The sequence below is a fragment of the Labrus mixtus genome, chromosome 4 (assembly GCF_963584025.1).
Source record: "Labrus mixtus chromosome 4, fLabMix1.1, whole genome shotgun sequence".
Taxonomy (NCBI): domain Eukaryota; kingdom Metazoa; phylum Chordata; class Actinopteri; order Labriformes; family Labridae; genus Labrus; species Labrus mixtus.
Window position 1 is genome coordinate 21,252,847 of NC_083615.1, and position 13,331 is coordinate 21,266,177.

At 39.3% G+C, this 13,331-nt stretch overlaps 1 protein-coding gene across 1 annotated transcript in view; it reads left to right on the forward strand.

Annotated features, from left to right (window-relative positions):
• The window catches only part of smpd3 (sphingomyelin phosphodiesterase 3), a 67,463-nt gene that overhangs the window by 39,243 nt on the left and 14,889 nt on the right, over positions 1-13,331 (forward strand). The gene's annotated exons all lie outside the window — the stretch shown is intronic.

Here is a 13,331-nt window from a genome sequence, read left to right on the forward strand (position 1 = left end):
TCTCAGCTCTCTTAGAATCATGCCCTAACTCCATTAATCAGACATGGTGACAATATTTAAATGTAACTTCAGCTCTTTCTGGGAAAGTTTCTCGAGATTAAGAAACAGTTTACGCGAATCTGCCATCTGGGAAAGATGCTGATCCAAATCAAGAAGTGTGTCCCCTCGTCCTTGGTGTTGAAGAATGACTTGTTGTTGGCCATTTTTATCAGGTACTGGTTCCAAAATGTTCAAATGAAGAAAACGGAGCTCCTCCTGTCCAGGACAGCCCAAAAATGTCCTTACATGTGAGAAAGAGAGACAACAGGGGTGCTTATGGTATCCCTTAAACCACCAGTGCTCATGCTTTCAAACTAGTTGAGGTTACTTTATGTTTAATGCATTGGAGCTGGATTGGTTCGTGACATGGCTGCATTTAACACATGGGCTGAATTCAGAGTAATAGGATTTTTCCAGTCGCTGCCAGTGTACTTTGTCTTGCTTAAGTTTGATTCATGCCCCTTTGAAACCACACTTCTTTTCTGTGTAATGAGAAAACACAGAGTTCTCCTTGGCGAGGAAACAGTAGAGTGTGGATTGGAGCTTATAAACTCAACGTGCACTGAATCAGTGATGAAGTTGGAAGTTTGTGTGTATTTGTCTATGTGCTTGTGTGTTTGTGAGTAATTCCTGTATGTGTGCTTGCCTCTGTGATGAGTGTTGACAGCCTGTGTGTTCATTAATCAGACACGTCCTGTGGCTGTCAGGATGTGAGCCTGGATCTGAGCCAGTTCCTGCTGTCGGAGCACCGCTTTATGCTACCTGATGCTGTGTGTGAGCATCTATTTGTTTGTGTCCGTACATGCCCTTCCATATAGCAGACCTAATAAAGACACACTCCATCACAGCTTGCATGCTGGCTGTCCCATCCTGTTAGTGCTGCTGCCTGTGAACTGTCACTCCAGCGTACAAGCTGACCTCACATCCCTGTTTCACAGCCCTCTTGGATAGGAGGTCTTTCCAGGTCCCCACGACAAGCTGGCTATCAGCCAGCTGGCAGGAACATGTCTCAATGCAAGCTGCTTTCACTCTCATCTCAAAGAGAAGAAAAACAAGCAATGTTAAATAAAAGGAATATCTTTACTACCAGAACATGGTATGCTAGACTCTCAGTCCGATCTGACAGAGATTTCTGCCCCTAATCTTGTATTCTTATTCTTCTATTCTTCAGCTTGTCCTTTACACTACAGGAAAAAAAACATGAATAACGACTGTAGTATTTTCAGGGCTCCCAGGTGCCAATGCTATTCTGATTACCCATACATCTTGGCTTTTCTAGATTGGACTGCCAAAGCAGCATGCTTGTGGACTGATTACCTACTTTTCAAAACTCCACACGTTACCCCTGGAACTGAGTCAGAGCCTTTGCTTTGAAAATCATGACATAGTGGTCATATAATGTGGGAGATGTTGGTTTTCAGACCCAGTACCTCTGGTTCTGGTCTGGGGTTCAAACACAGTTGATGAGAGTTAATTTACACTTTTGTTAAAGCTCCTTGCTGTTTTATTGAAATTGTGTGATGTGATATGTAGCTTGAGCTGTATATAGCTTATACGTGTTTTTGATGATTCACTTGTTCGTTTCTGGAGTGTACCACAGAAAAGACTCTAGACTAGTTGGGGATACGACTCGAACATCATCAGACAGCCAACATGATAGCTGGGGTGTTAACTCCTACAGCGATTGCCATCATGGTATTGAATGCAGTGCTGAGGTTAATTGCTGCTGTAAGCCTTGATTTTGTTCAAAAGTAGGTTTTTTTATAGCATTTGTTGGGCTTTATGCCTTTATTGCGAGGATGTGACAGTGAGAAGAGTACTTAATCTTGGATTAGGGAGTTGGGAATGATATGCTAAAAAATGCAGAGGGTCAGATTCTAACCTGATTCGAGGCCTCTGTAAATAGGGTGCACGATATAACCACTTGGCTATCTGGCCCCTATTTATAAGTTTTACCTAAATAAAGCCCATTTCTTGTCCCCCGAATCTAAACTGAATTGAGTATTTAGAGTCGTGATACCTGTGAGGAGAATGCGTGAAAGGTAAGTTCTTGGCCTGAATGTCCTGTCCTCTTTGACCACCTGTAAAATAAACATCCAACATTTTAATAAAATATATGTGAAATAAATTAGATACAGTAAGTCACTGTAATGATTGGCTGGAGATTCATAAGGTCTGTAATTACATACATTCATATTGCACATTATTTTATAAGCCTTATGCCCACACAAGCCGACCCTAATGTGTAAATGTCTTCATGGTAAAGTGATTTTCAGCCTCAAGTGCCTAAGCAAATGAATCAAACAGCCGCAGTTCAAATGGAAATGTGTGACACTTTGAAGAGCCAGTTTGCGTGCCTTGCTCTTCACCATCAGTGAAGGAGCTTTAAGAACCACACTGTTTATTTTCTGCTTCTTCATGCTCTGTTGTAACTGCGTGTTGTTGTTCTCATCAATGAAACACCGCTCACCATTGGCTTGGCAGCTGCAGGCTTTGATGTTCCTGCTTTTCTCTCCTCGTCTCTCGCCATCCTGCAGACGTCTTGGCGGTCCTCCAAGGCAGCATCTTGTTATAAACCCTCACTTCCCCTCCGTGATCCTCTGGTCACTCTGCCTCATTGCTAATAGAGACTCTGGCTCACCTTGCCGCCAGCTGGGATGCATCTCATTAGAATCAGTTCATTTGATGTACCTGATGTTCATGCTGTTTTTCTGCTCACAGCTTACAGAGGCCCCATGTTTGTTCTTTAATATCCAACACAAACTACCAAGCTGAGTCAAAAGTCAATGTTAAAGTGATGATCCTGAACATTTTGACTTTAAATTTGCTTTCAACTCATCCGTGCCATGCCTTAGAATTTTTTTGTGAGACATAATCATGGATGGTGCTTTTACACCATCTTCCAATGATTCGATGTTGATTAGGTTTATATAGGTGAACTTTTCTTTGTCTATTCAGCGATTAGATCCATAAGTATTCATGCAAACAATTCCATTTGACTATTTACTTCAATCACTCGAAACAGCCTGTCTCAAAGGAAAAAAGCTTAGTCATCCAAAGTCAAATGTTTTAACGTGGTACACGTACAGAACAAAAAACCTGAAAAGATAATTCCTACTCAAAGTATATTACCTAGAGGTTGTTCTGGTTGTGGGAGTCCAAGGGAACATTATTTTGCTCCCATTACTTTGCAGGGCTTTGCACGTGTCCAAAATTTCACAGTGACGTTAATAAATCATGTCAATGTTGATTCACAGATTTAAATGACACGTGTGTCTATTTTCCTTAAACAGAAGTAAAGTCTTGATCGTACACAGCTCCAAGTACAGCACATTTTCAAAGCTCTTGTGAATAAAAACAGACTAATTCATCAAATAATTGATTAAAATAATAGTTAGTCTATATAAAGACAACTGATGGACTTAATTGGCACTCCTTAATCTATCAAAAACTGTGTCACAAAGAATGCATGGACTTGTCATGGTGTTGTTAAATATCCCCCTAACTGAATCCAACATAAGCAAAGCATGTATTTGGAAACTGTCAAACCTTTTATGTGGGTAATAAGAAATGATGTAGCCTAAGGGATTAACCATGAGGCCTACTAATAAAACGTCAGGCCAAGCAGTCTCGTGTCTGGAGGAATTACGCCCCTGTTGGTTGATTCTGAATATCAAGATTAACATCCAACTCAAACATTTAGTGCCAGTGCAGAAAGAAGTGAGTGTGTGTCCTGAGGCTAACAGCTAAGGATGTGGAGGTCAGGGTGATTGGGCGTGAAGGAGATCTGACTCCTTACAGGATACTATAGTTGGTCTCCCATCACAGTCATGCATTTCAATGTTCACATTCTGCAAAACACGATCTTTCACTGACCTGAAAACACATGTTTTAGTTCAATAATCTAACCATACCATCACTTCAACCTTTTCATATAACCACACACTTAATCTGTAGTTATTCAAATATTGTATATTATCAACAGAATTTGCATAATCAATCACAGCAGATATTTTTTGTCTGACCATACGGTTGATCTGAGTATGTTTTGATTTTACATTACTTTAAGATGAGAGTCTCTTGACTTTTTAATTTGTCATTAATTCAGTTTGGGTTACTCTTGGTCAAAGCTTCAATCACCTGACATCATGGTTCATTCAGCATCATCCTGGTTTCAAGCTGGGTGTGTATGTAACACTTACTCACTTGGGAAATTGGTCTTTTCTAAAAAAAAAAAAAAAAAAAAAGTTCTTGAAACGGACTCCTTCATTTTTTTGAGTACCAAGCAAGGACGATGATGCTTTCATGGCATCCATTGTGTTCAATGGTGCGCTCAGTAGATGTGCTTAGTGCTGAAATATGGAAGAAGCACATACACATGAACATGCATGAATGTGCAAATATTTAAGTGTCTCAGTGTTGAGAATGTAGTCACTGTAGGTGAAGGCATCGAGCACATTTAATGGAATATCAAAAATAATTAACTGATGTTTTAATCATGATGTCAGATTATGTTATTTAAGCCATCCTCTTCTATTTTTTTGTGTCAATAATAAACTATTTTAATTCTGTTATTTTATGTGAAAGCAGTCTTAGTGTATGGGGGCACAATCACATTCTCATTATTTACCCGTAGATGTATTTACCTGGAGAGCAACATTAGGTCAGCAACACAAGTCTGAATTGACTGAATTGTCAAGGAGTGATGCACTAGAAAGAAAGAGGGAGAGAGGGTGGGAGGGAGAGCGAGAGAGACAGAGAGAGGGAGAGACAACGAGTGAGAGAGATGGAGAGGCAGAGATAGATTATTAATTAAAAATGTTTCCCTAAAGAGAGAGCCAGCTCTGGCTCCGTAATTAAAGCTTTTCAGTCCCAACATTTATCCCCTCTTATAATTATTTCAAACTACTAAGTGCATGGTTGAAGAGTCGCGTGTGTGTGTGTGTGTGTGTGTGTGTGTGTGTGTGTGTGTATGTGTGTGTGTGTGTGTATGTGTGTGTGTGTGTGTACAGTTTGAATGCTTTACAGAAGATTAGGTTTCCAAACAAGGACACACTCCAATCTAGATTGGATAGAAAAGAATCAATGGGAGTTTCCCTGAATCAACCCTGACCTTATACAACCAAAAGGACCTCCATTCATTATTAAGGTCAACTCAAATTATGTGCACAAATTGCTCCTCTATTCACGCCAAATAGATTTCAACTTGTCTATTATTGCAAAACCTCAAAAACACTGCCCAATGTTCGAGCAACACAACAGGCCAAAGCTCCTAACAGTTGTCTCTTTTCACTTTAAGATTTGTATTTGCATCCAAATGCTGTTGTCTAACCAGAACAAAGATTCACAGTCCATTTGACAGATGTGTTGTGAAAAACTACAAACAATCTCTCAAAGAAATCAACAGAACTTTGCAAGGAAGTAAGTCATTATATTGCTCAGTAATCAGAGACTCAAAGATGATTGATCAAATTGATCAGAGACCTGAGTGAGTGCTAATCTTCTCAGCCAGAATTTCATCCATATTGTTTTCCTCATTGTCTGTGTTTCGCTGCAAAACACACAACGGGAGAGCCAGCTGAAGATGTCAATAGTCTTTCTTGATTTTCTTCTGAAAAACGCTTTTGACCAAGTGAGTTTCTGGGAGATCTCGTGTCTGGGAAATCATTACTACAAACGGCAGGTTTGTGGTCTCCTAGTCTGGATGAGTCATCCGGTGTGTGCATTTGAGGATTATATAAAAATCAGTTGAAACTTTCCTTATGTCGATGGTCTTCCACATTTTTAAAATTGGTTAAGATGTGAAAATCATCTAGTGTGTGGCCAGCTTAAGTGAAGTAACACAATCTGAAAGAGTTAATTAAATGCCAGTCTGCTAAATACAAGAGTCTAAATCATCTTCGTAAAGATAACAGATGTGCTAAGTTTAAATTGAAATGACTGAAAATTAAGAATGTGGTCAACCACAGCTCATCAGTCATCCTGCAGCCTTCTGCTGGCTGGCTGTCATCACGACAATTTGGCTGCTCGGTTTGAAATCTCAAGCGACTAATGTGAGGTGAAATCTCTGCTCTCTCTTCCTCTGATGGTAAAGTTTAGATAATTAGCTACAGCAGCCTCGGAGGTTTCATAATTAGGCTTTTGGTTTGCTTCTAGTGTGAAATCGTCTCTCACGGCTCACTCCAGTTCCGCTCTGTTGTGTTTCAATGCCGCGTAATGAGAGGAAGGCATGTCATATCCTGCATCTTGACTCATTTGCTGTTTCAATTTTAAAGAAATGTAGTTCATTACATTTCCCTTTTTTTAGTGCTAAAGAGCACAGGGGGTACAACACTTTCAACACATATCAGCGAGAATTGTTAAAGGTTTCTTATGCAGATTTGCAATGAGCTTTTGTATAATTTAAATTTCATCCTTCGCAGAGAGCGTCGACACAAAAACATTGAGAGTCCTTTCTTTCTTGTATGCATGGATACATAGACACACACACACACACGCACTCATAACAATCCCTTTAGGCCACTTGTCAGTTTCAGGGTGCACACACAGCTATTGAAGCATAGATAAGGCCCTGAAATATTAATAGAGAACGCATCATGCAGATAGAGAGACGAGAAGAGGAGGAGCAACAGAAAGGGAAAGAATGAGGACAGTGTCGGAGAGAGAGAGAGAGGGGGGGGGGGGGGGGGAAGGAAAGATGAGATGATTAGATTAAACTTTAATGATCCCTGTGGTGAGATAAACTCAAAGTGAGAAATAAATAGCATCGGAGAAATAAAAATCATGTAATACAAACAAACATTGGATCTTATGTAATTTTTACTGTGGGGTTTATGGATTTAATTTAAGCTAGCATACTGTATTATATCTAAAAGAACTGATACGTTATTACAGTAATTTGCGTTCCTGCTGAGAGTTAGATGAGAGGCTTCATACTACTCTTATTTCTGCTCACTGTTTATGTGTGTGTGATATAAAGGGTAAATGTTAAATGGGCTTAAGCTTTTCTACTCCAAACTTTTACACCGCAGGTCACATCCATTTGACACTGATGGCAGAGGCTGCTATGTAAAGTGGCCATCAGTATAAACGAATCCCATTTATACGTCGCCGACAAAGCAGTGAGAGCAACTTGGGGTGAAGTGTCTTGCACAAAGATGACATCAGACATGTGGCTACAGGTGCTGAGAATCGAACCACCAACCTTCCGGTTAAGAGATGGCCAACTCTACCACTGCACCACAGCCGCATGTTTAAATGCATCAAGTGAGAACAAAATAAGGACTTTAAATATTTTGATATATTGCAGCTGGGTTGTAGTGAAAGATGAAGAAAATGTGCAAAAGTGCTTAAAGTGCAAGCATCACATGTTTAGTCCGTGCTTGACTGTAGGGTAGTCCAACATGGATTGATATTCAGGACGTCCTGTCATCCCATTTGAGCAAATGTGCAGGCCTCTTCTTCCACAGTCTACTGTCTGTTCTTCCCATTTACTATAGACAAGGTAGCCCTTTTATTTCCCCCTCTAAAGGTACCTGCAGAGGAGCATTGTTCTTGGAAAATGTAGCTGAGTAGATAGCGGTTGCCATTGTAAAACGTTTTAAAACCTTTGTACTACACAAAAAAAGTATGTTTCGCATAGCTCAGCAATCCAACACAGCCCCACAATTTTTCACTGAGTCACATCTTGTGCAAGATTTTAAGAGAAGTTAATGTACCATCTGCATTTAAAAAAATTGGACAACTTAATTTCTTCTCTTGGCCACCCATTCTAACAAAACACTCATTCCATTAAGAGCAATTGAATTAGTACCTCAAATATTCAAAGGGAAACGTAGGATCTTTGCTCTGAGGTGTATTTACTGTACTTCAAAGTGAGCTGCATGTTTGCTATTTAATTCAAGTTAATCAGGCTAATGCTTTATTGTGGCTTTTAAGATTTTTTTCATTTAGAGCTCCGCGCAGACAGCAAGCCAAAACAGCCATCCCATTATTGCCTATCAGCTTCCATTTGTCTAAATGAAAGTCCCCCCTCCCCCCATGCTATAACACCATGATTCATTCACCACAGAGATACATGTTGAGGTTTGTTCTTCATTCTATCAGACATGATTTGAGCTTAAACAATGCACATTAATTTGACTAAAGGAGAGCGTCACAAAACAAGCATGTTTTTGAGTCACTGTTAAAGAGGTCACTGGAGGGAATGTGAGGACATGTAAGCAGCTGTAACATAGCAGTTTGATTCTTATTCAAGCAATGTGCATATTTTTCAAAGGGAAGTTCTGTTTCTCCACAACTTTGTTCTAATATTTGAAGAACTTGCTCAGTTTATTGTTTTTAAGTACTTGTATTGGGAGCACCAGTTGGCCTAGTGGTTAGTTACCATTTATAATTCATATTATCAATTTTTTGTCGATCTCAAAAACATCTCAAGGCTAGTTGATGACTGTCCACTGCCACTTGTTAATTTACCCCTCGTTTTACAATGGAATATAAGACAGTGCCATCATCTCATGAAAAATGGAGGCGTTGGCTTTCTTTAACATTAAGAATGCATGTAACTGTGGTTGCAGATTTGATGGTAGATTGAAACAGGAATATGAAAAGAATATTCTCTATGAACAGTGAGTTTCCATGGGGTCATTCCAATTAAAACTTGTAAAAGATATAAAGTCACTCCTACAGTTGATCACATTCAAGCTAAAAGAGAGTAAAATAGGCTTATAACTATGTTTTGTGAAAGGAATAATATAGGAAGGAGTATTCTTCTGTCTTTCCCCCCCTGTGGTCCTCAATACATGCTCTGTTTGTACTACATATCCGAAAGAGTAATGCATCATCCAGAGTGTGGCTGTCATGTCTCTGTCCTCTAACTTGTTCTCTATGAAGTTTTAGTTTCTTCATGTGGCTCTCTTTTCTCAGTTTAGAATAAACATCATAGACTTTTAATATATAACCTAATGCATTTCCTCTTCCTGTCCTCATGCAACCATCCATCTTTATGTCAAACACTTTCCTCACTTTGCTCAGGGTTGCCGAAAAATTTGCCAGACCTGAAGATGTTGAAGCATCTTGAAGAGCTCTACATGGCATAGTATTTTTTCGATTTCTTACTATTAAGTGGGATAATTTCAGAAAAGCAAGGCGAGGGAAACTGAGACAGACAGAGAATTCTGAGTTTGTACCTCTTTTCCTCTGGTAGACATTTGGTAAAATAATACTTGAAAAAGATTAAATATAATGTTTCCAGCTTTCAGCCAGGCTTCCTTCGTTCTTGGTTGCATAAGTAGAGCCTATTTTTCCCCTCTGGCAGGGATGGTTTTCAGAGTCTGATGTGTTGGGTGTCCGTATTATATATAGTTTCACATCTCATGCGCCCTCGGTCCTCAGACACATTCTCTATCTTCACCTCATACTCGTGGCAAGTTTGGGTGTGAAAAGAAAGGTGGCAGAACAGTTTCCAGACAGCTCTCACTGCAAGTGTCATTTTGTTGAGTGAGGGATACTTTTCATCATTAGAACCTAATATCCTGGGTTCACAGTGGCTGTTTCTGCGATCATTTATGTATGTTGAGAAGGGGTTGGCCTAATTAGCTTCACCATTGTTTCTGAGTTTTTCCATGAACGTACGCCAACTGTAGCAACCCAGAGAGAAAACTGACAGCCCTCTTTGGTAGTCTGTACTTTGTGTTTATCTATCTCCCAATGCAAAGATGATGGAATGACATTTTGGACAGCTAAAGACTTTCAAATAGAGGTTTCAAGGTGGATTGTGTCTCAGGATAGGTCCTACATTGTTGGCTAATTATATCCCTCAAAACAAGTATCCTTGAACTGGAAAATGGACCTTGTATGCGACTCCTGTCCAAGGCTGTCTTTAAGGTGGCCATTACAGGGTGTATTCAGTCCCGTCTACAAGTCTCCATCGACTCCATTCAGCCGCCTTTCCACTTAAAACTAACCACCCCTTAATCATCATCTCCCTTTCTTTGGAACCCTTTATTCCTCCTCCTCCTCCTCATCATCAGTCTGCATCCACCCACTGGCACTTGAGCGCTGCCAGCCTCAGCCAGGCTGCGTGTCTTGTTTCTGTGAGGCTGAAGGACTCCTCAGCTCTGATGCTAAAGGTGTCTGATTAAATCTCCAGTGATGTTCCATTTACTGCAGCTTTGCAAACACACACCACTGTTCAGGGAAGGGAGGACTGCTGTCTGGAAGATTTACTGAAAAAATATATAAAGTGAACGAGGACACGTTGCAAAAAAATTAAATCATCAGCTGTGTTTATCATGTGCAGAAGATCCAAGATACAGAAGATCCATAGACGGCCACTTAGGTATAACCAACGCCTTTTCATGACAGCGATCAATATCTGACATTTTTTTCCTGCTGAAGTAGAATGTTCAATGCCCCTGGGAGAACAGCAGCCCATTCATAATGCAGCACAAACATCATCATTGTTAAAACAGCCCTCAGGCCTCATGTTTTAATTCCTGTGTGAAACCAGTACACAATGTGTACACTCCTTTTCTGAAGCTGACTCCTTTTTTGTAGCTTCTAATGTAACCTAAAATCCTAGTATTTGGTATGCCTAAATATGACAATACTGTATCTGTTTAGCAATGTTATTAATGTTTTTACATATCCCGAACTCAAATGTTTCTTATCATGCTGAAGGCTTTAAAAACATTTCTAACCAGGCATCGGCGGCTGTTGCTCAGTTGGTAGAGTTGTTTGGGGGTTCGATCCCCGGCTCTTGCAGCCACATGTGCCCTTGGGCAAGACACTTAACCCCAAGTTGCTCCTTCTGCTTCGTATGAATGTGTATGAATGGGATTAGTTACTTGATGGTCTCTTTACATAGGAGCCACTGCCGTCAGTGTGTGAATGTGTAGGTGTGACATGCAGTGTAAAAGCACTTTGAGTAGTCAGAAGACTGGAAAAGCGCTATATAGCTCAAGTCCATTTACCATTAGAAATGGTATAGCTATATCTTAACTGGTGAGCCTTGCGAAAACTGACTTCTTGAGTGAGAATATTTTGCCATAGCATATTATTGTATAGACTAGCAATGACAATTGCCTTTGCATTTTTTTTCTTTTATTGACAGTGTGAACAAGCTCTTTAATGTTCTGAATTACATCATGTACAACATGGCTAAGAGTCTAAATAGCCGTGCTAGCAGCTCTGAAAAGCTGTAGGAAATGCATCATGAGACCCTCAAAGCTCCGTTTCATCAGGACTTTAACAAAGTGTGTGCTCAAATGCCAACCTCAACATACTAACATGTTAACAATCACTATGCTCACATATTGTTGCTGACAGATACAATGTTTCACATGTTCTCAGTTTGTAAAGCAGCTTTTTAAACAATTATTAATAAGCACAATTCATAAACAATACAATGTATCTTGAGGGGATCATTGATGTCTTTGTCAAATGATTCTTGATAGAGTTGTGTGGAATGTGGACCGAAGCTTGTGAGCAAACTGACTGACAAGACTATTGTGCTTTGACTTAAACTCATCAAGAGGGGAAAAAAGAAAAACTTTAATTGAATTCTTGGTTGACAACTGATTTCTGTAAAGTGTAGAAAAAAACACAGCTATGAAGAGCTTGAAAGGGAGGCATTATTTAAAAAAAAAAAAACAGCTTTAAAAGTGAAAAGGGAAATTACTGTGGCATATCTGACATTCTTTTATTACATAAGGCTAGAACTAAAATTATTTCATTAAACCAGGGTTGAATGAAGATGATTTAGCCACTGAAATAAAGAGGGAAAGTGCTTCTCCATGTTTTAAACTCGACACAGGAGCCAAACCTCGCATCTAGCTGTTGGATGCTCATCAGAAGAGACAACAGGGCTCTCAGCAGACAGCAGCACTTCCTGCATCTTGCCTTTTTATAGCTGCATCAGTCAGCTGCAGCAAGATGCATGATTATGTCCCTGCTGCAGCAGCCTGTAATCATGTGTGGAAACAGTCAGTGTACAGGAGGAGGATTGCAGACATATTGTTTCATTCATATACATTTTACTTATTGTTTAGAACATCACGTGCCAAGTAAATGTTATGATCAAAAACAAAAGCATTATATCCAGCCTTAAACTATAAATCCTTCTCTATATTTATATAAAACCATTTCCATCCATTGTTATTTTAAAATGAGATATTCCAGTAAAACGTCTACTTTAAGTTTTAGCAATTGTCATTGTTTGGTTAGTTTATTCCTTGGTTTGTTGCTTAGTTGTCATTTCCTGTCTTAATTGTTCATTTTCTTACATAGTGTTGCTTGTTTCCCTAGTGTTTATTTTTATTGAATTTACATTTTTCCTGTTTTATTTTGCCATTTCACCCTCCTTGTGTTCGTGTTGTCCTTGTGTGTTTCTTTACTGTAACATTCTGAAGTGAAGTGTCTCCTCTTTTATTTTCTAGTCCTTGCCCCTGTGTATCATGTCTTGTCTTACTTCCTCTCTTTGTGTGTTTCCTTCCCTATTTGATTGCCTTCATCAGTTTCACCTGTGTCTTGTCTGTCGCACCTGTGTTTGATTAGCCTGTCAATTTGTCTTCCTCCCTTCTGTGTCAGTTCATTATCAGACTTTCCATGCTGTCCCTGTATTCTATTGCTGATTTTCTTTGCTACTTCTTGTCTTTTTTTATCTGTTTCATGGACTTTTCAGTTTGGACATTTTTGTTTATTTTGCACTTTGAAATTAGTTATCTTTATTTGTATTACCTTTTTGTTAAATAATTTGTTTGGTTTTTGTCTGCACTTGGGACCTCCTCTACATTTGTTTTTGAATGCGAACATGACACCAATATTTATTTATTTAACTATGGCCAGTCCATCTTTTTCCGTATCCGTAATCTCTTATATGTAGTTGACAAATAACATGGCAGCAACTCGTCAATCACAGACACCCACACCCTTCAAAGCATATTCAGCTGTATTGTCGATTGAACTCTAAATGGGAACGAACATGCTTTACTGAAGACTTGAAAATACCAAGAGGGGCCAGAAAATGATTAGAAAATTAGGTTACAAATCACCTGAGAAGTCGTATTCCTCACTGCTGGTCATTCAAAAAATATAAGCTCAGCCCACTTCACCTCAAAACCAACTGGCTATGGCCCATTATTAATATGCAGTCTATCACAGGGAGAGCATTATAACGATGGGCCTGGTATATGTAGTTTCTATACAGATGGACTGTGTATGAACTGGTTAGTAATGATTAAAAAATAACAAATGAATTCCATCATTTATCACTTCATTCTGTATTGAATGTT